A 25,114-nucleotide genomic window follows, 5' to 3' on the forward strand; every position below is an offset into this window, starting at 1 on the left:
CTTACCCTCAGAAAAATGGCCTGACTTTGTCCACTGCATGCTTTAAAAAGTTCTTTTTTATAATGAACTAAGTATCGGACTCTGTATTCCATGCACAAGTTTTGGCATCAAGAATTATGAACTATCAAATAGTTTGGCTTTTTCAGCATTCAGCTTTGTATACACTAAATATTTCAAGCCAGATTTAGAGTACTGATTTTGGCACGATACACTGCATAGTTTGTCTTGTTGATTTTGTAATTTACAGTAAGCATTAAAAATCAATAGTTTTATTTCTTATAATGTGTTATAGTGGACGACTGTTGACAGTGTGTTTGGGACAGTTATTGACAAACCAGGTCATTAAAATTGCACCATTATTATAGTTTGATTAAATAGTAAGGAGTAATATTTTGGTTCCAGGTTCAAGTCCCCACTGGCCCGGTTGGCATTTCAGTGTGGAGTTTGCATGTTCTCCCCGTGTTGGCGTGGGTTTCCTCCAGAGGTTCCAGTTTCCCCCATAGTACAAAGACATGCGCTATAGGTCAATTTAATAAACTAAATTGGCCGTTGTGTATGTGTGTATGTATGGGTGTTTCACAGTACTGGGTTGCAGCTAAAAGGGCATCCGCTGTGTAAAACATATGCTGGAATAGTTGGTGGTTTATTTTGCTGTGGTGACCTCTGAAATAGACACTTAGTTAAATAACAATGAATGAATGAATGAATGAATGAATGAATGAATGAATGAATGAATAGCATAATTGAGGATATAAACGTTGTTTCTTTTCTATTTTGTTATAATGGTTTGCACTTTGGGAATAAAAAAGGGATTAATACTTAATCCCTATATCTAGATTAATATTAATTTCTATATCTAGTTCATTTTTTGATAGAAATAATTGATATTGGTCTTATATTAATATAGATTAATTATAGTATATTTTTAAAAGATGTTATCTTTAACCAAAACAAATGACATTATAGCATTGTTAATAACTTTTTTATATGTCAGTTATCATATTGGTATTTTCAGTAATTAATTTCTATATCTAGTTCATTTTTTGATAGAAATAATTGATATTGGTCTTATATTAATATTGATTAATTATAGTATATTTTTAAAAGATGTTATCTTTAACCAAAACAAATGACATTATAACATTGTTAATAACTTTTTTATATGTCAGTTATCATATTGGTATTTTCATTAATAATAATAATAATCATTCACTCATTCATTTTCTTTTCGGCTTAGTACCTTTATTAATCTGGGGTTGCTACAGCGGGATGAACCGCCAACTTATCCAGCAAATGTTTTACGCAGTAGATGCCCTTCCAGTGGCAACACATCACTGGGAAACAACCATACACACACTTTTACACATACACTACAGGCAATTCACATACACTACGGACAATTTAGCCTAACCAATTCACCTGTACCGCATGTCTTTGGACTGTGGAGGAAACTGCAGCACCCAGAGGAAACCCACGCTTACACAGGGAGAACATGCAAACTCCAGAAATGGAGACTATCACAGAAATGCCAACTGACCCAGCCGAGGCTTGAACCAGCTAGCGACCTTCTTGCTGTGAGGCGACAGCACTACCTACTGTGCCACCGCATCACCAATAATAATCATATTATTATTATTTTTATTATTATTGTTGTTGTTTTTGTTATTATTATCATTATTAATGTTGTTTTTGTTGTTGTTATTGTTGTTGTTGTTTGTTGTTGTTGTTCTTCTTCTTCTTGTTCTTCTTCTTCTTATTATTATAAATGTAATGATTTTAATACAAATAATATTTAATAATTATCATGTTGGTTACCATCATCATCATTATTATTATTATTATTATTAATATTACTATAGGGCGGCAAGGTGGTGCAGAGGGTAATGCTGTCGCCTCACAGCAAGAAGGTCTTGTTCGCGTGGGTTTCCTCCAGGTGCTGCGATTTTCCCCACAAGTCCAAAAACATGTCGTATAGGTGAATTGGGTAAGCTAAATTTGTCCGTAGTTTATGTGTGTGAATGTGTGTATCTGGATGTTTCCCAGTGGGGAAAGGGGTTGCAGCCGGAAGGGCATCCACTGTGTAAAATATATGTTGGATAATTTGGCGGTTCATTCTGCTGTGGCTGCATCTGATAAATAAAGGAACTAAGCCGAAAAGAAAATGAACGAATTAATTAATTATTATTATTATTATTATTATTATTATTATTAGACTTCTTTTTCTTAATTGTATTATTATTATTATTATTATTATTATTATTATTGATAAAAATATATTACCACTTCAGTAAATAAGTATATTTGATTTTAAAGAAAAACATTTTGTTAAAACTGAACTAATCTTAAAGCATAATTAGTTAATTTATATATTGTTGTTTCCTTTTCTAATTAATGTGAATGCAAGCCAAGAAAATGCTGCCTCGATTAATAGTATCACACACAGATGTCCTACAATAATTACATTAATCTCCTAACTAAGAAAAGGATCTTAAAGGTAAGAATAAGGCTCAGTTTTCTATCTGGGATTACTCTAGCATCTTAGGACACTGAGTAAAGTGCAAGTGAGGACAACAAGCTCCTCCACCTTCCTTCTGTCTTCAGCATGCATCCTTTCTTTTTTTTTCTTTCTCCCCAGATTATTCTGTTCTCCTGTCCAACAGATTAAACTCTGTTTCTGAGAACAGAATTAGATGCATTTGTGTTAAATCTTGGTGTAACTTTAATGCATTAATCTAGTGTGATTAATTATAAAAAGAAAAAACAGTTAATAGATGTGTGCGGTTAATCATGCTCCTGACCCAAAAAGATTATGTATATTCTGTAAAACTGGATTTTCTAGCAAAAAAAAAAAAGCATTTAAGTCTTGAACACCTGATGCAGCGATGCAGACCAACACAGTTACGTAGACTAGTAATTATCCCTAATTTTCACTGTTCTGCAGCCTCCTGTTTTCGCAAAACAGAAAACACGCTGTGATTCAGTCATAATGAAACGTGTGACACTGATGTGGAAGTGCAAAAGAAATGCTTATTAAAGCTTTTCCATCACAGGAACACTTTTGCATTTGGAGCACGTTGAAAAATTATAGCCTTATAACTCACATCGCAAACACATAGATATGGTTTGCATGGTCTCTAAATAAACAGGAATGTAAACAACACACATAATGCAATACACATTTTTGGCAGATTGATAATTAAAGATGAGATGCATGGGATAAGCTGTGACTGGTGTGTATTGAGTTTTGGGTAAAAAGCATAAAATTATGCAATTATTTGTGCTGGGCTCAACTTCGGTAATATTAGCAGCAACAAATGATGATAATGATACAAAATCCTAACGGTTTGAGATTAATGAAGCTGAGACCCTGTTTACAAAGGCTATAAGAAAGTTTACCTTCTAGTAAAGGAGACAATCATTGATCATGATAGACTGATTTTCCAGACTGATGATTTCCAGACCAGGCTGCATCCTGAGCAGATGCTGTGGTGGTCATTGGAGGAGTGGTGAGCATGAGGCTATCAGAAATACGTTGGAATTAGAATTGTCCTTAGAAGACCTGAACGTGGCATTATTTAGAGTTATTCACTGTGTAATAACAAGAACGCCATAACTTATTATGGTGGCTTGAGCCAAATATAACACCTGTTGTATATTTTTCTTTCTTTCTTTAATTCTTTCCCTACTGAAAAACCAACTTACACCACCCTAGGCTGGTTGGTTGGTTTTAGCTGGTTGACCAGCCTAGTTTTATAGGGATTTTGGCCATTTCCAGGCTGTTTCCAGCCATTTCCAGCTCTTAGCTGGTCAGGCTGGGAGAAGACCAGCTAAAACCAGCTTGACCAGCCAAGCCAGGCTAGGAGCCCAGCCAAAACCAGCTATGTCCAGCTTAAATCAGGCGGGTCAAGCTGGTTTAAGCTGGTCATTTTTCCGCCTGACCAGCTTAGACCAGGCTGGAAATGGCCAAAACCCCTTTAAAACCAGGCTGGTCAACCAGATAAAACCAGCCAACCAGCCTAGGCTGGTTAAGCTGGATTTTTCAGCAAGGTTTCTGTATATTTCTGTCAATCGCTAAGTCAAACTTGCTATAAAAGCACCACTATTTGTACACACACTGTAAAAAATGCTGGGTTCCAGTGGTATAGTAATAAAAAAAGGAGGTGTACTATTACCCACCCAATCTAAATTTTAAAAGTAGGCAAAGAAACGACGAAAGACCAATGTTTCTTTGATTCATTAGCTATATATATATATATACATATATACATATATATATATATATATATATATATATATATATATATATATATATATATATATATATATATATATATATACATACACATATATATATATATATATATATATATATATATATATATATATATATATATATATACACATATATATATATATATATATATATATATATATATATATATATATATATATATATATATATATATATATATATATATATATACATACAAACATCATTTACCTGTATATTGACTTCCACAGAAGTTTACATAATGTATATGAGCCTAATTAAATATATATGTATAAAATGCAGATATTCCAACAATCTTTCGATAAACACACCCTGTGCTTACAGCTGTGGTTTGCTGACTAAATGAAAAACGAGTTGAAAACAGAGAAGTGGAAGTCTGACGCCGTTTTTATATAAAAAAAAAATTAAAGGGGACTGAGGCGGTCATTTGGTGATGTACAGTACAGTTCATGAGGTAATAAAAAATGTTTAAGGGGGCAATTTCACTTGAAAGTTTCAGCGAGACATCATTCAGTTGATTTGTTGTGATCTTTGAAAACTCTCACGAAATGTTCTCACAGCTGCTGCGGTCGTCAGGGGGTAGGAAATGGCACAAATTAAACAAATGCACCGGTTGCAACAAATTAGGATGCGAGTTAAAAAATACATTCAGTAGACAGTTAAAGGAGACGTGAATACACATAAATTAGGGAAGTCAAATCTTCGCAAATGCAATTATTGATCCTCAGAAGTGGTAATACCCAAACAGCTTGTGGAAAAGTAGGCATACTGAGTATACCTGCGTATAGCAAGGACTACACCACTGCTGGGTTCCACACCAATTTGTGTTGGTACAGCATGATGGAATTAAGTTATCGTATTAGTTTTTACAAATGTAAGTGGGTTGAACATAGAACAATTCATTTGAGCCAAAAAAAAAAAAACTCAAGAGTGGTGTTGTTTCAGCTCATTTTTAATAAGAAGTTTGGACAAACAGCAACTCTGTTTGGAGTGCAGAAAAATTGAGCTGAAAGGAAACACTGCAGCTCAGAGTTTTAAAAACTGTTACATATTTTATAATATGTGATCCATGCACTACCAGTATTTCTTCATTTATATTGCATTTTCCTGTGAAAAAGGGTTTTTTGGAGCTGCAGAGTTTAAGAGTTGAAGTCTAGATTAAATCCAAGATGAATGAAACAACAATATACACACTGCTTGCATCCATTGTGATTAATGTTTTTTTTTTTACTTGTTTTTTTTTTTTTTCAAACAGGCATAAATCTCTATCACAACTCTCTATTATATATTTTTAATAAAATATTATCGATCACACTTTATTTTGATGGTCTGTTTGTTTACATTGCTAATTCTTATTAGATTATAAGTAGACTGTTAGGTTAGGGTTAGTGTAAGCTGACATGTACTTGCAAAGTTTCTTATAGTCAGGTAAATGTCTTTTGAAGGAGCATGTCAACAGATATTTGTCAGAGAGTCTACTAATAGTCAAATGGATCATCAAAATAAAGTGTTGCCATACTATCCAACATCGAATAAACTCAACATTAAATAGCTAGTTTTAAGATTACTAATTGATGACTTTCTTGATTTAAAAAGTCATGAAAACTGATGGGGCGGCACTGTGGCCTAGTGGTTAGCACTGTCGCCTCACAGCAAGAAGGTCGCTGGTTTGAGCCGCAGCTGGGTCAGTTGGCATTTCTGTGTAGAGTTTGCATGTTCTCCACATGTTCTCCACATTGTCTGTAGGGAGTGTATGTGAATGTGATTTAAATGTGAATGGGTTTCCCTATACTGGGTTACGGCTGCAATGGCATTTGCTGAGTAAAACCTATGCTGGAATAGTGGGTGGTTCGTTCCACTGTGCTGACTTCTGAAATATAGACTAAAAAGCCAAAGAAAAATGAATGAATGAATGAGCTTTCAGTGTGTCCACTTTGTGTGCTCAGAAAATTAGATTTAAATAATAATGTATTAAAATAGGCGACGCAGTGGCCTGTGAATGAGTGTGTATGTATGTTTCCCAGAGATGGGTTGCAGCTGGAAGGGCATCCGCTGCGTGAAACATATGCTGGATAAGCTGGCAGTTCAATTAGCTGTGGCAACTCCAGATTAATAAAGGACTAAGCCGAAAAGTAAATGAATAAATGAATGAATGTATTAAAATACGGCTGCTTTGTTTGTTGTTGATGTACAGTAGTAACTGAGTCATGAGCCGTAAAGGCTCCACCCTCATTTGGACAGGAGGCGGGAGCAGCAGCTAATTTGCATTTAAAGAGAGACAATTGTGTCAAACGATAGATTATTAGGCATGCCACTAAAAAATGACCAAAGACATTTTCAATAATATTCCAAAATAATCTTATTTATGTACTGAGACCGACAGAAATTGAAAAGTTGCTATTTTTTTAGGTCAATATGTCTAAGAACTACACTAGGAACTTTGTTGCTGTACCATGGTTGCAGCAGGATCAATGATATTTTGGAGTGCCTAAAAAAAAGTCCCCGGCTAGGAAACTAGGGCAGCATAATATTATTGCAACTATGGTACAACAGCAAAATTTCTTGGTCTTTACACCAGAGTATAACCCCGAGCCATGTCGGCCTAGAAAATAATGACTTTTTTATGTCAATCTTAATCCACAATGTAACTACAGAATAGTCAAATTTTACATTGAAAAATGTATGAAACTTTAGTCATTTTTGAGCAAGATGATAATGGTCTAATCCGATTTAATGATCTATGCTAAGCTAAGATAAAAAGGACTCCCACCAGACCCGGAGATGGGCTGAATGGGTTTGAAAAAGGTAAAACTGTTTAACTTTAGAGGGATGTAAAACGAACCTTTTACCAAAAAAGAGTGTTCTTTTCATGCATATTACACTAGTTGACAAATGTGGTGTTAACAAATCCAGCGTATACATATAATATTTTCCAACACAGCCTTTTGGCAAAGACTCAATATCCAGTGGTGCATGATAGGGCTGAAAGAGTGTCATAATTTATTTAGTATTATTATTCTTTTAATTAATTGTGATTTAGATATTTGCTCAACGTTGTCCCGAACTACACATTTTAAATTTATTGGATGTCATAGCCCTGCTGAATGACCCATGGCAAACCTAATGCTCTAAATTGGCTTTGTATTCGTCTGATTTCACGATGCCATGCACACATTCACGTCATACAGAGCCAGAGGCGGCAAAACAATCCACAGACATCAGTGAACTTTCCTCAACACTGGCACAACGGAAAGGGCTCTTTTTGACTTTCCTTCAGCTACAATCTTTGAGTCTGATTCTCTCAGTTAATTCTGCTCTACGTTTGCTGGACACGCAATGGCATATGACATAAAAACCAGCTCCTGTTTTCTTTAACAAGACTGAATGAGTAAAGTGAATGAGGGAGTTCAGTTGTAAAGCTGAATCACGCTCTTGAAATCTGTGCATTTATTCATTCATTCATTCATTCATTTATTTTCTTTTTGGCTTAGACCCTTTATTAATCCAGGGTTGCCACAGCGGAATGAACCGGCAATTTATGCAGCTTGTTTTTATGCAGCGGATGCCCTTCCAGCCGCAACCCATCTCTGGGAAACATCCACACACACTCATTCAGTATGGACAATTTAACCTACCCAATTCACCTGTACCATGTGTCTTTGGATTGTGGGGGAAACCGGAGCTCCCAGAGGAAACCCACACGAATGCAGGGAGAACATGCAAACTCTCTATATATATATCTATATATATTGACAGAATAACAAATAATTGTTGACATTTATGCAGATTTATTAAAAAAAGAAAAACTGAAATATCACATGCTCCTAAATATTCAGTCTCCTTGCTCAGTATTTAGTAAAAGCACCCTTATGATCTAATACAGCCGTGAGTCATTCACACCTGGATTTGGGGATCCTCTGCCATTCTTCCTTGCAGATCCTCTCCAGTTCTGTCAGGTTGGATGTTAAACGTTGGTGGACAGCCATTTTTAGGTCTTTCCAGAAATGCTCAATTGAGTTTAAGTCAGGGCTCTGACTGGGCCATTCAAGAACAGTCACAGAGTTGTGCAGTCAATCCTTCGTTATTTTAGCTCTGTGCTTAAGGTCATTGTTTGGTTGTGAGGTAATCCTTCAGCCCAGTCTGAGGTATATAGAGAGGTATAAATCTTATAAAATGTATGGTTTGTGTAAACAGTAAGGTTAGGGTAATTAGGGAAGTTATTGTATAATGATGGTTTGTTCTGTAGACTATCAAAAAAAATAATAATGTAGCTTAAAGGGGCTAATAATTTTGACCTTACAATAGAGTTTTAAAAAGTAATAACTGCTTTTTTTCTAGCTGAAATAAAACAAATAAAACATTTTCCTGAAGAAAAAAATATTATCAGACATAATGTGAATATTTATATATATTGGATTCACAATCCAAAGACAATTGTGAATCATATTTGTACAATGGATCGATAAAATTAGTATTTACAATGAATGTATAAAACCTATATACAGTTGTAGTCAGAATTATTAGCCCCCCCTTTGAATTTTTTCCTGTGTTTCTTGTCTTGATGTTTAACAGAACAAGGGAATTTTTACAGTATGTTTGATAAAAATTTTTGTCCTGGAGAAAGTCTTATTTGTTTTATTTCGGCTAGAATAAAAGCAGTTTTTTTATTAAAAAAAAACAACATTTTACTGTCAGTATTATTAGCCCCTTTAATCTATATTTTTTCAGTAGTCTACAGAACAAATCATCGTTATACAATAACTTGCCTAATTATCCTAACCTGCCTAGCTAACCTTATTAACCTAGTTGAGCCTTTAAATGTCACTTTAAGCTGTATAGAAGTGTCTTGAAAAATATCTAGTAAAATATTATTTACTGTCATCATGAAAAAGATAAAAAATAAAATAAATGAGTTAATAGAACTGAGTTATCAAAACTATCATGTTTAAAAATGTGTTAAAAAAATTAAAATCTTCTCTCCGTTAAACTGGAATTGGGGGAAAAAATAAACAGGGGGGGGGCTAATAATTTTGACTTCAACTATGTGTGTTTATGTATATATATATATATATATATATATATTTATACTATTATTACTACTTTATTACTATTATATTAACACTAGTGTATTAACCCTACTTTTTTTATATTTAAAATAATTAGTTTTTTAAATAAACCATTAAATGTAGTAGAAATAGAGACAGCTTTAAATAAATAGTTTAAAATAAAAGAAAACAATATTTACATTTAATAAATATTTATCATATTTCCAAAAGTGAAAAATCAAGAAAAACGACCACTGATGCCCATGAATAACTCCAAAGACAATCATGAAACAATTGTTTCTTTTTTTTTAACTTCAGCTTAACTCCAAATCACAAATATCCCATTGACAGTCAATCATCTCTTAAATAAGGCACCCGGTTTATCCTTACATGCCACATGTCAGTTCTTCTTTCACGTTCACACACACACACACACACACACACACACACACACTACTTCCGTCGTCATTACCGGCGGTTATATAACTCCTTTTGTTTTGCAGCTTTATCTTCCAGCACTAAAGCTTCTTAGCATGTAATGCAAAGTGTGCATGAATATCTGCAGTAATTGGGGTGTTAAGCGAATGTTTCCAATACATCAGGACACTCGGAAGTGAGACTCTTACATGCTAAAACCACTTGAGTTGCATGAAAAATGATGTTGGGGTCAGGAAAAAAAAAGCTCTTTCTTAAGACGTTGATGTGAGGTCACCAGGGAAGGCTTAAGGATTTTATGATTACATCTTAGAACAACAGGCAGCAGAGGCGTTTGTGTTTAGCTGGAGACAGTGCAATCTGTATTAAGCCTCTTATATTGCAGCAGGCAAATGGCTGAGTGGAAATGTGAGCGTAATGTCAACAGTCAAATCTAAATAACATCTGAATATCCGTCTCGGCTGCAGCTCAGCAATGCAAATTCAATAAAGTTTCATGTCCGGAGAGATGCTGCAGTTGTGACTGTACTGTAAGTGATTGAGGTGAATACTCAGTGTGTGGTGTACCGTATATAGAAGATGCAACACTTATAAAGGCTCTAACAGTGAACTAAGTGTATGGGATTACAATCATGAAGTATCTATTAATCAGCTGTCTCATATCTTTCATTGGTGGAAATTTTACAAAAAAAAGTAAAGGGGTGTAATTAATGTACTTTTGCATCACATTATAAAAATCTTATTGTTCCAGCATAAACAGCACGTTTCTTTCCACTTTGTCCCTTTATTCATCAGGGTTATTTTCACAAAGCGGATGCCCTTCAAACTGCAACCCAGTATTGGGAAACACCCATACACACTCATTTACACACACATATACTACATCCAATTTAGTTTATTCAATTCACCTAGAGCGCATGTGTTTGGACTGTGGGGGAAACCGGAGCACCCAGAGGAAACCCCTATCAACTCCACATGCCAACTGAGCCAGCCAGGACTATCAGCAACCTCCTTGCTGTAAGGCAACAGTGCTAACCACTGAGAAAAGGTGTCCCCCTTCTTCTAAAAATTAGTTGATTAAATTGCTTGTGAAATAAAATCAAATTAAATTAAATGGTTATTTTATTTATGAATATAAATTATAATAATGTATATGGCTGGGAAGAGGAAGAGAGAGAGAGAGAGAGAAACACACACACATACACAAACACACCTGCAGACGCAACAAACAGCAGCATAAACTACTTAGACAATGATTACCTCAGGTACTGATTATGTGCTTTATTGAGTGCTAATTGAGTGTTAAATTATTTTGCATGTCCAGAAAAGCTTAAGGAATTGTAAGGAATTATTTTAATTATTATAAAAAACTAGAATATTATTATTATTATTAAAATTATTATTAGTAGTAGTAGTAGTAATAGTAGTAGTGATAGTAGTAGTATTATTATGTTATTATTATTATTGTTAATGTTAATGTTGTTATTATTATTATAACTTTTATTATCATTATTATTATTATTATTATTATTATTATGATTGTTGTTGTTGTCATTTTTAAAAAGTAGATTATTGTTTTTCCTATTATTATTATAAATTTTATTATTATTATTATAAAAAATAGCTTATTATTGTTGTTGCTGTTTTTATTAGTATTATTAAAACTAGATTACTATTATCATTATCATCATCATCATCATTATTATTATTATTATTATTATTATTATTATTAAAATTATTATTATAGGTGTCACTGTGGCGATGTGGTTAGCACAAATGCCTCACAGCAATACTTTCACTGGTTCAAGTTGGCGTTTCTGTGTGGAGTTTGCATGTTCTCCCAGTGATGGCATGGGTTTCGTCGGGGTGCTCCGGTTTCCCTCACAGTCCAAAGAGATGCGCTGTAGATGAATTGGGTAAGCTAAAATTGTCCATCTTGTATATGTGTGAAAAAGTATGAATGGGTGTTTCCCCATCTTGAGTTGCGGCTGGAAATGCATCCGCTGCATAACACATATGCTGGATAAGTTCATTCCCCTGTGGCAACTCCTGATTAATAACTATTATATAATAATTATATTATTATTATTAGTAGTAGTAGTAGTAGTAGTAGTAGTAGTAGTAGTGTAGTAGTAGTACTAACAGTAGTAGTAGTATTGCATAAATACATTACAATACACTACATACATTGTTACATACAATGTAAAATTACATACAATGTAAAATGCAATCTTTTAATTCAGTATTGTAACAAAAATGAAAACTGTCCTGAAAATGCACTTACCTGTAAAACCATTTCCGTTAACTATACTTACAAATGTATTTATTTTTATATATTTTAGTTTAGTTAAACTTTTTCTATTGGGATAAAATGCAACCTGAGTTAGTTTTTTTCTAAGTTTGACTTAATAAAAGTTTCTGGAAATGTATTATTTTTTTCCTCTCTCTACTCTCTTCATTTCATGTTTGACTCTAGGGTACAAAGATAGTGGTCAGCATAAAGTGTCCCAGGATAAAAAAACACCGAAAAATCAGCCATGATTTTTTTCATCTGGGAACTGGCCATCCCAAAACGAAGTAAAACAGTGCGACTGCAGGCATTGCACCCCTGCGCTCATGTAATCTGAATCCCACAGATAGTAAAAACTCCAATAAAAACACAAAGATAACCGACACCAGCAGACACCGTCAGCATTGCTTCAGTGTTTTCTCACAGAGCGACTCTGTGTCTGGAAGATGGAGCTGCCGGAGGAATAACCTCTTTAAAGTGTCCATTAAGACGCCTCCATTAATCTCTAAACAGCCAGTGATGAACGGAGCGGGTGCACCGGCAGTGCCCTTCACTCCGCTCACCCTCATATATTTCTCTTTCACTACAGCATGACAGAAAACATCCAAATCTGCCACTTCCGCTGCTGGGTACATGCTAAGACCCTCGTCGTTCTCCGCATATGAAGATCTGCATCTCTCTTGACCTTTTTCAGACACGTTTTGAAGATTACAAGGCATAATAATGACTTTAATTAAAAGGGGCGTTTCATAACATTGGTTATTAAAGGGAAAGTACACCAACAAATTTAATTTGATGTTAATTTACTCACCCACACGTCAATCAACACTCAAAAAAAGTGCTTTTGCTGCTTGTTCAAAATACTTATTTAATATAGGTTTTTTTTTTTTTAAGACAACTTAATTGTTTTATGTTCAATCTATTTAAAGTTGTCAAAACACTTAAGTTAAATTAATTGAATAGTGTTTGGACAACATGAAGTGATAGCGTGGAACTGCATTTTTTACAAGGAAACACTTAAAAATAGTGGTAACACTTTACAATAACAGTACATGAATAACAATGTATTAATATGTAAACTAAACATTACTTTATTATGAATTAATGATGAGTTAAGGTATGCACTAATCAAGAAATAACATTAACTACAACATGAGTCACATGAGTTCATGTGTAAATAACGACTTCCTTAATTACTTGTTAGTACATGTTGTTAATTAATGTATTAACTAACATTTAAGTTTAAGCTAAATGTAACCAACATGAACTCATGAGCTGTTGACCAAAAGTTTAGACACACCTTCTCATTCAAAGAGTTTTCTTTATTTTCATGACTATGACAATTGTAGATTCACACTGAAGGCATTGGAACGATGAATGAACACATGTGGAATTATATACATAACAAATAGTGAAACAACTGAAAATGTGTCATATTCTAGGTTCTTCAATGTAGCCACCTTTTGCTTTGATTACTGCTTTGCACACTTTTGGCAAATATGACAGGATACACATTATTATCCACAGCTGTTTGGATATCCATTATGTTAATGTACAAAATAAACCTAATTTAATGTCCACAAACCGGGATTGAAGCATCTTCTTTTTACAATTGTACTGACATGCGGCTGTGGTGATAAAGACAGTAAAATCGCTGTAATTCATTACAAACATGCACTGTTTTAAAAACCTTTTAAACTTGTAAAACTCATTTATGATCCCATTTGATGACGATCGATGATCACAGAGAGCTAAACAGATCTTTTAATCCCAGTTGCTTTGCGAGCGTCCTGTTTTGTTGATATGATCATACATGCTACTACGGAGACAATTTAATATGCAGCTGTCAAGCAATTCAATGGGCGGGGAAACCACAATACTACATAACGTTGTGGACAGCCTCACTATGGGATGGATTTAAATCCTATTTTAACATCAGGAAATTAAAAAAGAGATTTATTTTGTTCAAATCACCCCAATATGACTTTGGACACACTATACCACACCGTTCTGTCCACACAGATACTTTAAAGTATATAACATATTTAAAACCATATAAATCATTTGTATGTGTGTTTTGATTTATTGATTGATTGATTGATTGATTGATTGATTGATTGATTGACTGACTGACTGATTGATTGATTGATTGACTGATGATTGATTGATTGATTGATTGATTGATTGATTGATTGATTGATTGATTGATTGATTGATTGATTGATTGATTGATTGATTGATTGATTGATAACTATCATTAAATTATTAATGCTGTACATTTCTGTGTTTTTTTTCCCACAATATTTTAAACATTAATGGTTAACTGTGTTTGGTCTCTACATAATTTATTTTATTACAATATTTTAAATTGGCAGCAATTTTTTTAATGGCAGTAAATATTTTAAATTGACACTTTTATATGGAGTTAACTTGTTAATAAAGGTTCAGCGGCGGAACCACACCTCACTTTGTCTCCTAAACCAATCACCTACTCCCTTAAACTTATTTAAGGAAGACCATCCCTCTAGCACTGTTCTTGAACCCTCCCTCCACTTCCTCGCTTCCCATTCACAATCCTCTAACCCTCTTCACTCCTACATGTAAGTTGCATCGGGGGGTCCGCTCACTCTGCCAAACTATTACAGAGACAGTACCCCCACTCTGAGTCTCTGGGCATAGCAGGACGCCCGATCAACATACCCACCTGTTTATGTGGGTCATCCTCTTACTCCCTTTCCCCTTCATCCCACTTTTCTTCTACCATCCCTACACCCCTGAAGTAAAGTCTAGCTTAAAGTGTGGCGTGGGCCATGCTGGTGAAAGTGGCAGTAGCTGCTGACTTACATTTCACAAATCACCAAGAGCCACAGCTTCAGCGAAAAATCTTCTCTGATGCTCAACTGAATAAAACTGCATCTCTGCGTCTCAGATGGCCTGAGGGTGAGTAAATGAACAGCACATTTTCGTTTTCTGGGTGAACTCTCCCTTTAATGTTAGAATAAAAGTTGTATTGTGAGAATATAAAACTATTCAAAGTACATCAGCACATCCAAGGACAAACCTCAGTAGTAAAGGCTGTTTGATACGTAGTGATTTTCACACCACATTTAAAGAGTTGCCTCCATCAAAAAGCTTTTATGCAAGAAGCATTTTGTATGACTGAACAGTTTTTTTCTCTTTCACTCCTCTGAATGGCTCACTTAAAACAATACTTCTCTTAAACCCAAGTGAACTGGCAACATAGACAACATTTTAAAGCATATTTACTGCAGGCTCTGGAAGTGGAGTGTCTTCTAAAAGTGACGCAACCACATTACTGTATAATCTTCAGAAATACCATGTTTAGACTGAACTAAGGCAGCATCTGTAAACAGAAAGAGAATGTCTTTTATTCACCTTTTATTCACGTCAAACGTCAAATAAAAATGCACATTTCTAACCATTTAACGGGTCCTTTACGTTTGTTCATTCAGTCATTTTCCTTTGACTTAGTCTCTTATTTATCAGGGGTCGCCACAGTGGAATTAACCGCCAACTTTTCCAGCATAAGTTTTACACAGTGAATGCCCTTCCAGCTGTAACCCAGTACTGGGAAACACCCATACACACACACATACACAACGGCCTATTTAGTTTATTTAATTGACCTATACCGCATGTCTTTGGACTATGGGGGAAACTGGAACGTCTGGAGGAAACCCACGCCAACACGGGGAGAACATGCAAACTCCACACAGAAATGCCAACTGGGCCAGCCGGGACTTGAACCAGCGACCTTTATTTTACCCCTTACTATTTAATCAAATTATAATAATGGTGCAATTTTAATGACCTGATTTGTCAATAACTGTCCCAAACATACTGTTAACTGTATTCACGTCAAACATCAAATAAAAATGCACATTTCTAACCATTTAACGGGTCCTTTACGTTTGTTCATTCAGTCATTTTTCTTCAGCTTAGTCTCTTATTTATCAGGGGTCGCCACAGTGGAATGAACCACCAACTTTTTCAGCATGAGTTTAACACAGTGAACGCCCTTCCAGCTCCAACCCAGTACTGGGAAACACCCATACACGCTCATTAACACACTAATACACTACGGACAATTTAGTTTTTTCAATTCACCTACAGCGGAAATGTTTGGACTGTGGAGGAAACTGGAGCACCCAGAGAAAACCCACGCGAATACATGTAAACTTCATGGAACCTTCTTGCTGTGAGGTGACAGTGCTAACCATTAAGCCACCATGCTGCCGGGATCTTTAGGTTATGCAGTGTTATTTTTTTAATGTCTTTGAACATTCGAAATCTCCATTTTCAGACAATGGGTCAGTTCTTTATAACTTAGTTAAACGGTCTTAGATGGTTTGGCATATCCTGGATCTGTTCATCTTGATAACTGATCTCTGGCTAATTTTGGTTCTTTAAACAAGTTTGCAAATCAAATTAAAATGTCTGGATGAACTGATCTGAGATCACTGCGTGTGTTGTGAAAATCATGATCAGCAATGCAATGATTGGCTGACGACACAGCAGCGTAATGACATCATCTAATTTATATTTAATTATTCACGTAAGCAAATTTACCAGTTGGCCTAAATGGTTTGTTAAATATGATATGCAACAACTTTCCACATTTGTTATTAGCTGCAGGCTTTACACTTTCATGTGTCAGGAAGAGTATTCATCATGTATTTCAATGCTTATCAATGTATTTAGTTCTCAGCTGAAAGGGCCTCTGCTGTGTAAAACATATGCTGGATAAGATGATTCATTCCGCCGTGGCAATCCCTGATAATTAAATGGACTAAGCCGAAAAAGAAAATGAATTAATGAATAATAAATCAATATCTGATTATTTAGTTCAAGTTTGGTGCAAGAATCATGACTCTGGGAAACAGAATGAAGGGCTTCAAAAGGGCTTCATATATAATATGTCTGTTTTTTATGATTGTTTTTTGTTATATAAAATAAAATATATTATTTAAAATAAATTAGGTTTCATATAAAATATGTTTGTTTTTTATGCTTTTTTTGTTTCTTTAACTTGTGGGTGAGTAATTAAATGAACAAATGCCAAATAAACACACTGACTTCAACCCGAATCCATTGAACAAGTAACCCTGCAGCATATAGAACCCTCCAGTATCCACACAGCTGCATATTTATGAATCAAATATTGAGTATGCTCACTGACCAATAGCGTTAAAAGTCTCTCTGGCCCCTCACCGACTCGCCGTCAAAACCCTCTTCCTGTTTAATTGCCTGGGGTGTGGATCTCCCAGCTCCATGGGACTGATTCCTCCAAAGGTCAGCCAGAGCCCCACACACACTCGTAAGAGAAGTCCAATTAATACCAGCTCAGAGCAGCTACATTATTTATTTAGCACTGAAGAGGAGGAGGAGGAGAAAAGAGAAAGGAGATCAATGAAGGTTTGGAACTTAATTACTGCTTTCACTCGACAGGCTTCTTTCAAAGTGGCGTAATCCCTCTTCTGTCTGCGGTGGGTCTGAATTACAGAGATCCCGCTTAAGAGACCCTCTCGCATATTTCATTAACATTTATGCTACTTAGGCAGATTAAAAATAATAGTAGCATTTATTATGAAGCTGCTGGTTTATTTATGCACACTGTTTTCCTGTAGAAATATCTGGATTGTGGCCTTTTTAAGCATGAATCTGCTTGCAAATGCTTTAAAAAATAAGAAAATAAGAGTTGAAGTCAGATTATCAGCCTTCGTGAATTATTAGCCCTCCAGTAATTTTTTTTCTCCAATTTCTAAGATGACAGTATGTAATATTTTTACCATTTTTTTTTTAAATAAAAGTATTTAGCTTAAAGTGCAATTTAAACGCTTAGCTTCATGGCTAATTAGGTTAATTAGGCAGGTGAGGGTAATTAGGCAAGTCATTGTATTATGATGGTTCGTTTTATAGACAATTAACAAAATATATTGCTTAAGGAGGCTAACAATGTTGACCTTAAAATACTTTTTTTAAATTAAAAACTTTTATTCTAGCCATATTAAAACGAATAAGACTTTCTCCAGAAGAAAAAATATAATTGGAAATACTGTGAAAAATTCCTTGCTCCGTTAAACATCATTTGGAAAATATTTGAAAAAGAAAAAAAAATACTAATAATTATGGGGTAATAAGTGACTTTGACTGTAACTGAAATAGTACAGCATGTATTTATTACGAAGTTGTGAATTTATTAAAGTAATTGATGTACACAAAGGGTGCTCAACCCTGTTCCTGGAGATCTACCTTCCAGCAGAGTTCAGCTCGAACTAGGCTTGGGCGGTTTTACGGTATTATGGTATACCGCGGGATCTAAAAATAGCAACGGTGTGAGTTTCAATACCGTTATACCGTCATAAAATATTAAATATCCTTTATTTAATGCCTACAAAAACGTGTGTGTGGTTGTCATCACGGCACAGTGTGAAGGAGAGAGAGGAAGAGGGAGAGGGAGGGGAAGAGGGTGAGAGGGAGGGGGAGAGAGGGACAGGGAGAGGTGACGTGACAAGTGGCACTCCAAAGTGACCTGCAGTTTGGCAGTTTCGACTGAATTGAAGGGAGACGTGGTTATTATGAACGAGAGGTCTGCATTAGAGCTGAAGATCTTTGCCCGAACCCGGCGAGACCCGAAAAAATCCAAAATCCCTGCATTAAAATCCATCCCTGCAAAGGTGAAACAAATGATGACGAAGTAGTAAAAAAAGCTCATTTTGACGGCGGTCAAGCCAGTCACTAGCTCAGAAGGAGCGGTTATTCCAGCCGCAGGTATTTCGCGGTCGCTCATACACTGCGTATTACGGTAGAGCCCTAAACCGCAAGCTGACAGGTAAAAAGACGAGGCCACTCCACTCGCTACACTACAACTGCTATCATGGAAAATTAAATGGATGTTCCTGACTAGTAGATGAACAAACAATCCTACCCAAAACTTGCAAAATTAGCCAGATCAGAACTCTGCATCTCGACCTGTAGCAGCAGGAAAGGGTGTTCAGCTGCTGGACCCCGTGAGCGCAGGACTGCGCTAAAGCCAGTGGATTTAATAATGTTCCTCCACAAACACACGTAGCCTAATCTTGGTAAGTAAAGGGTTTTTAAATTATAAATAAATATTAATTAAACCATATAATCATAATGTAGACAGAGTATACAGGCTAATGGTGGCATTATTCTTTTAATATTCAGCTTTTAATATTCAGCTCAAAAAATGCATTAGAGCTCTGTGCACATTTGAATAATGTCGGGCTGGAAACGGGTTCGGGCTTTATAAAGCTGTCGATCAAAATGTACCTGTCAGACTCGGGACCTATCGGGTATAATTTTTATGGAACGATAACAGCTCTCTGCATTCCCGCTGCTGTTCCGCGGGAGCCGGCCAGATTTCTTACGGTGTGGGAGTAAATTTCTGAATAAATCGCGGGAGAGATGTGTGTGTGTGTAAGAGAGAGAGAGAGAGAGAGAGGTGCTGTGCGGCAATCTCTCTCTCTCTCTCTCTCTTTCTCTCTCTCTCTCTCTCTCTCTCTCTCCTCTGACCGCGAGCCTAAGGTCGCAAAGGTATTCAGTTTCTGAATGGTTTAGGCTCAAGCCAACAGTTTGGTGACGCTGTCTGAGCCTTACGTCATATTTTTTTTATTACGCCGGTAATACCGGATACCGGGGTAAAATACGGAGGCGGTTTGACGGTATCAAAATTTGGATACCGCCCAAGCCTAGCTCGAACCCTCATCAAACACATCTGAACTAATTAATTAGGACGCGAACAGGACTTGATGATTACAGGCAGGTGTGTTTGGTGAGGGTTGCAACTGAAATCTGCAGGAAGGTAGATCTCTGGAAACACCATTTGCAGTAGAATTCTTGTATTATGGTCTTTTTAAGCATAAAACTGCTTAATAAATTGCTTAAAATACGAAGATTAAATGTTTTAATTCAAAAAGACATTTTGAATATAATAGCATGGGTTAGTCCTAACCCTAACCTAAAGTCTCCTTTTTCAGTTTCCCTAAGTTAACTGTAGATATAAAATCATTCATTCATTCATTTTCTTTTTGGCTTAGTTCCTTTATTAACCCTGGGTCGCCACAGTGGAATGAACCGCCAACTTATCCAGCAAGTTTTTACGCAGCGGATGCCCTTCCAGCCACAACCCCTCTCCGAGAAACATCCACACACACACTCATACACAACTGACAATTTAGCCTACCCAATTCACCTGTACCGCATGTCTTTGGACTGTGGGGGAAACTGGAGCACCCGGAGGAAACTTACGCGAACGCAGGGAGAACATGCAAACTCCACACAGAAACGCCAACTGAGCCGAGGCTCAAACCAGCGACCCAACGACCATTTTGCTGTGAGGCAGCACTTCCTACTGCGGCACTGCGCCATCTTAGATAAAAAATGTCAAGGATAAATAAAATATTATTAATGATAATATTAATTATAAATTAAAACTTTTATAACTTCAAAAGACATAGTGGGCCCTGTCATACACCAGGCACAATAAGGCGCAAGATACGCTTGGCGTGATTTGTTGCTATTTCCAGTGCACCTGTAATTTTCACAGTTTGCACCACTTTGTTTAAACAGCAAATACGTTTGTGACACTCTGTGGACTCATGGGTGTGCTGGTCTAAAAAAAAAAAGAGGTCTATTAAGTTGGGTTGGGTACCGAAACTCGAAACTATGGCACCAGTAGCTTTGGAACCAGTATGCACCGGATCAAATCAGTATATGAATTTCGTGCCTAATTTCGGTGCTGCAACAAGAACGTAAAGCAGGTTGCGCACCGGAAGCACTGCTTAGCGACGCACAGCGCCCATGCAATTTAGAATTTGCAAGTCCGCGGCTGTCATCTTCATAGTTTCATTTTAAAAAAACATGCGAATGTGCACGTCTGGTGTGTGATACTATCAACTTAAGAAGCATAAAGGGGTGCATTAAAGACACACGTAAGGTAAGCGTTGTGTCACACCATCTCTAAATGTTTAATTCTAAACAGCTTTGAGGGATACGGATGTCAGCGTTGTCAGGCGTTTGTTATTGAAGCTTATAGAAGGCAAAGCGCGCAGTACAGCACATGCGGCGAGCGACTAACTTCATCAACACGCATGATCGCATTCATCTAATTTGCTTAAACTAAGCATTCTACAGTATGGCTATATTTTATAAGCACACCTGACACACCAACATGCAGCAGATGTTACAAAAGTTGCATGTAAGAGATAAACACGTCAAACTTATAAAATGTGAGGGCTCATGGAATCACCTTAAAGGTGAGGAATGGACCATCTCTGACAGCTTGTGACATCATCTGACACATTATCTGAGTACGCTTACATGGACACCAATACTCTGATTTTAATATGATTAAGACAATACTCTGATCAAGAGTCTTCCCCGTTAACTGATTTTTTTAATATCTTAAAGAACCACAGACACAAACTGCGGAGGAAACATTTATAGGCTGGTGGCGCAATGACGTTGATGGATCTATGTGCTATAAAATGTAACTGGCAATCATGAATGTAACCTTCAAAAAGCAGCTCATGTAAACACCTGAATATTATTGTCTTATTCAGATTAAGGCAAATCATTAGATCACTGATTTCCATGTAAAAGTTGTCACAAGCCCCAAACCCAGAAAAAAGGTGCTCCCTGATTTTGATGACAGACTTTCCACAGGTTAGTAGTAAGCTAATGTAATGTTTATAGCATAATGCAAATCTTGCATTTATGCTAACAAACAAATGATCAAAATAAATATATTTATGCAATTAAAATATATAAAATATGATTTGATGTTTACTTTAAACTTATTATAAATATATATTCATATGGTTCAATTATAATGATAGTGATAATGATATATATGATATATGATATAATTATATATAATAATAATAATAATAATAATAATAATAATAATTATTATTATTATTATTATTTATAATTAAATTTGTGGCCAAAAGGTATCGGTTCAGGCACCATTTTGGCACCGGTACTGTTTTAAAAGTATCGATTTAGCACCGATATCGAAAAAAAAAAAAAAAAAAACGATACCCAACCCTAGTATTAAGGTTCATTTTTGGTGCGTTGCTATTTTGAGAAACTGATATGGACTGCACCACTGACCATCCAAAAGCAAGTCTAAAGTCCAGCACAGAGCATGTTATGCGCCAGGTCCAAACGCTTACACATTGTTTAATACACTGCAATACAGAAATATCTTTCCATATATGAAAAAATTAAAGGATTAACATGAAATATATATATATATATATATATATATATATATATATATATATATATATATATATATAATTTTATACATAAATATATAAAAAAAACACTGCCTTCATGCCTTTTTCATGTCATAGGCCTTTTTTTCAGTTTATTCATGACAATATACATTTGTTTAATATTAATATTATTAGTAGTGCTATTTATCATATGCATATTTATATTTGTTTTAATAAAAACAAGCTTAGATTTGTCCACCGGTCAGGTTTTGGAGAGTATGCATCACCATATGGGGCATAAGAACAGGACATGACACAACTGACTCTTAAAGGGATTGGGAGATTAGACTCTGATTGGTTTAATGGACGTTATGCTCAAAACACACCCATAATTCATTAAGATAATAAGCTCAACCCTGTTAGATCATGTACTGGGGCGCAGAGCATATTTTTCTGTCCTGAAAAAAGAAAAAGTGGATTTGGACAAGCCCTTAAAGCTTTTGCGCTATGTGCTTTAGACTTTGTACTTAGATCGTTAAAATAGAGCCCTCAGTAAATTTGTTCAAAACTTGTTTTGATTTTTTTTAGATAATTTTTAGCTTAAGATCAAACCTTATCAGTCAGTATTTTAGGCAGGAGTAATACATTATGCTTTACAGAAAACATTATTTAAAATATTTAACATTTTAATTCATGCTAATACATTATGTAAAACATGTGTTATAAGATTTAATGTGTTTATCTGTTATATGTATGGTTACAATTTTGACAACTCTAAATTGATTATAAGGTGCACTACAAGACATTATAATGCATTATGAATGGGGACCTGGCATTTTTGGGACGCTAAAATGTTCTGCTGCAAGACAGCCTGTAGTTCATCTAAAACTAATTTTAGAATTATCACGTCAATTAATTGAGGGGCTATGGAGGATTATAGTGCTAAAAAAATGTTTTGTCACACCGCAGGAATGTTTAAAATGACTCAGTAAAGCCGCAAATAAAATAAAGTAAAATAAAATAAAATAAAAAATAAAAATAAGAAAAAAAATAAGGGAGTGGAGAAAATATAAAACGTTTATAAAAATACCCGTGTACATGTGAACAGGGCCTCATATTTTCAGACAAACTCATGAACATATATATATCTCGGACTAGGCCCTACTAACTATTTTTCTGTTAGTAAACTCACACAAAATCAGTTGTGCGTTCTTCAATTCACCATTGTTCTTCTCTATCTTTTTGTAAGCATCTGCAAAATGCCAACTGTGTATACTCTTGGCATAAAAAAAGTAAACTTTATTTTACTTTGATTGTTTGTAAAAAAAAAAAAAAGGCAGATTTCAGTAGAATACATGAGAATATGACAGGAAATATATTTTTTTTACTGAAAGCCAAAAATATAAATAGGATGCATAAAGAAATATGCAAAAGGCTTGTGTGAATATAATTTCTCTTCAGAATTTAAATTCCCCTTAGGTTTATACACACACACACACACACACACACACACACACACACACACACACACATAGTAAAATCCTAATTGGAGAACAACCTGCTGTACAATTACCTACATTTTTAGGTCATTGCTTATTCATATCTGAAATCATCATTACTGAATTAAATAAGCAGTTTTAATCATATTTCATGAGTTACATGAAATGCATAAAAACAAACTTAAATCAGATGTTTGTCAAAGAACCCTGATCAAAATAAGAGGACAGTTTTAGGCACTTCAGTTTTTTTTATTATTATTTTAATCTGGCACCTACTGCTAGATTCATCAACTTTTTGACAGCTCTATTTAACTAGAAGTCAAACTTTAGATTTCACTGACATCTTAATGACCACAGATGCCATGGCAACACCATGCCACAAGCACTCTTAGACTTTAGCTCCGCCTTTGACTTTTGACACAGGTCTCTTTTATCATGGCTCGAACACTCAGCTGTTTTAGGACGGTTGCAGTCCGTCTTGTCCAGTAGAGGGTTCCCAGTCATATTAGGCACACTTTTATGCACACACTCATCCTCAATGGCTAAACTGACTTACAGTGTACCCCAGTTTTCTGTTTTAGCACCGCTGTTTTTTTTTTCACTGTAGATGCTACCTCTGAGGTCTATTTGAAGTAAATTTGGAGTGATGTGCCTCAAAATGTTTTTTTTTTTAAATGCATAACTGCTTTAATTCTAGCCAAAAAAATAAATAAATAAAAACTTTCTCTAGAAGAAAAATATTATAGATAATACAGTGAAAATCCCTTGCTCTGTTAAACATCATTTAGGAAATATTTGAAAAAGATAAAATAGGACAAAGACTTTAACTACACACACACACACACACACACACACACACACACACATATATATATATATATATATATATATATATATATATATATATATATATATATATTGCTCATTTGCAACAAAATTATATAAACTTGTAAATTAACAACTCTGTGCCTTCATCTCTTCGCGACTCGAGTATTGTAATTCCTTATGTGCTTGATTGCTGCTCTCATCTATTTCTCGTCTCCAAATGGTCAATGATGCTTCTGATTGCAAGCATTCAAACCATATTATACCAATCCTGTCCTCCCTGCATTGGTTGCCAGTCCATAATAGAATCGATAACAAAAGTCTGCTTATTGTTTACAAAGCTCACAATAATCTAGCCCTGGGGTATCTTTTTGACTTACTGACCACTTGTAATCTGACTAAGTCACTCAGATCCCAAGACGGTCACCTTTTGTTGATACCATGGTCTCACTGGAGAACTTTTTC

General features: G+C 35.3%; 1 long non-coding RNA gene across 5 annotated transcripts in view; it reads left to right on the forward strand.

Annotated features, from left to right (window-relative positions):
- Positions 1-25,114, forward strand: part of LOC137495558 (uncharacterized) — a 386,993-nt gene that overhangs the window by 196,641 nt on the left and 165,238 nt on the right. Inside the window, exon 4 of one of the 5 annotated variants that reach the window (XR_015490863.1) lies at positions 12,247-15,501. The exons of the other annotated variants lie outside the window; for them this stretch is intronic. This is a non-coding gene — a long non-coding RNA (uncharacterized LOC137495558). Of the gene's footprint in view, positions 1-12,246; positions 15,502-25,114 lie in introns of those variants that run through there. 5 annotated transcript variants of the gene reach the window in all.

Source organism: Danio rerio, chromosome 5 (genome assembly GCF_052040795.2).
Source record: "Danio rerio strain M-AB ecotype USA chromosome 5, GRCz13ab, whole genome shotgun sequence".
Lineage (NCBI taxonomy): Eukaryota > Metazoa > Chordata > Actinopteri > Cypriniformes > Danionidae > Danio > Danio rerio.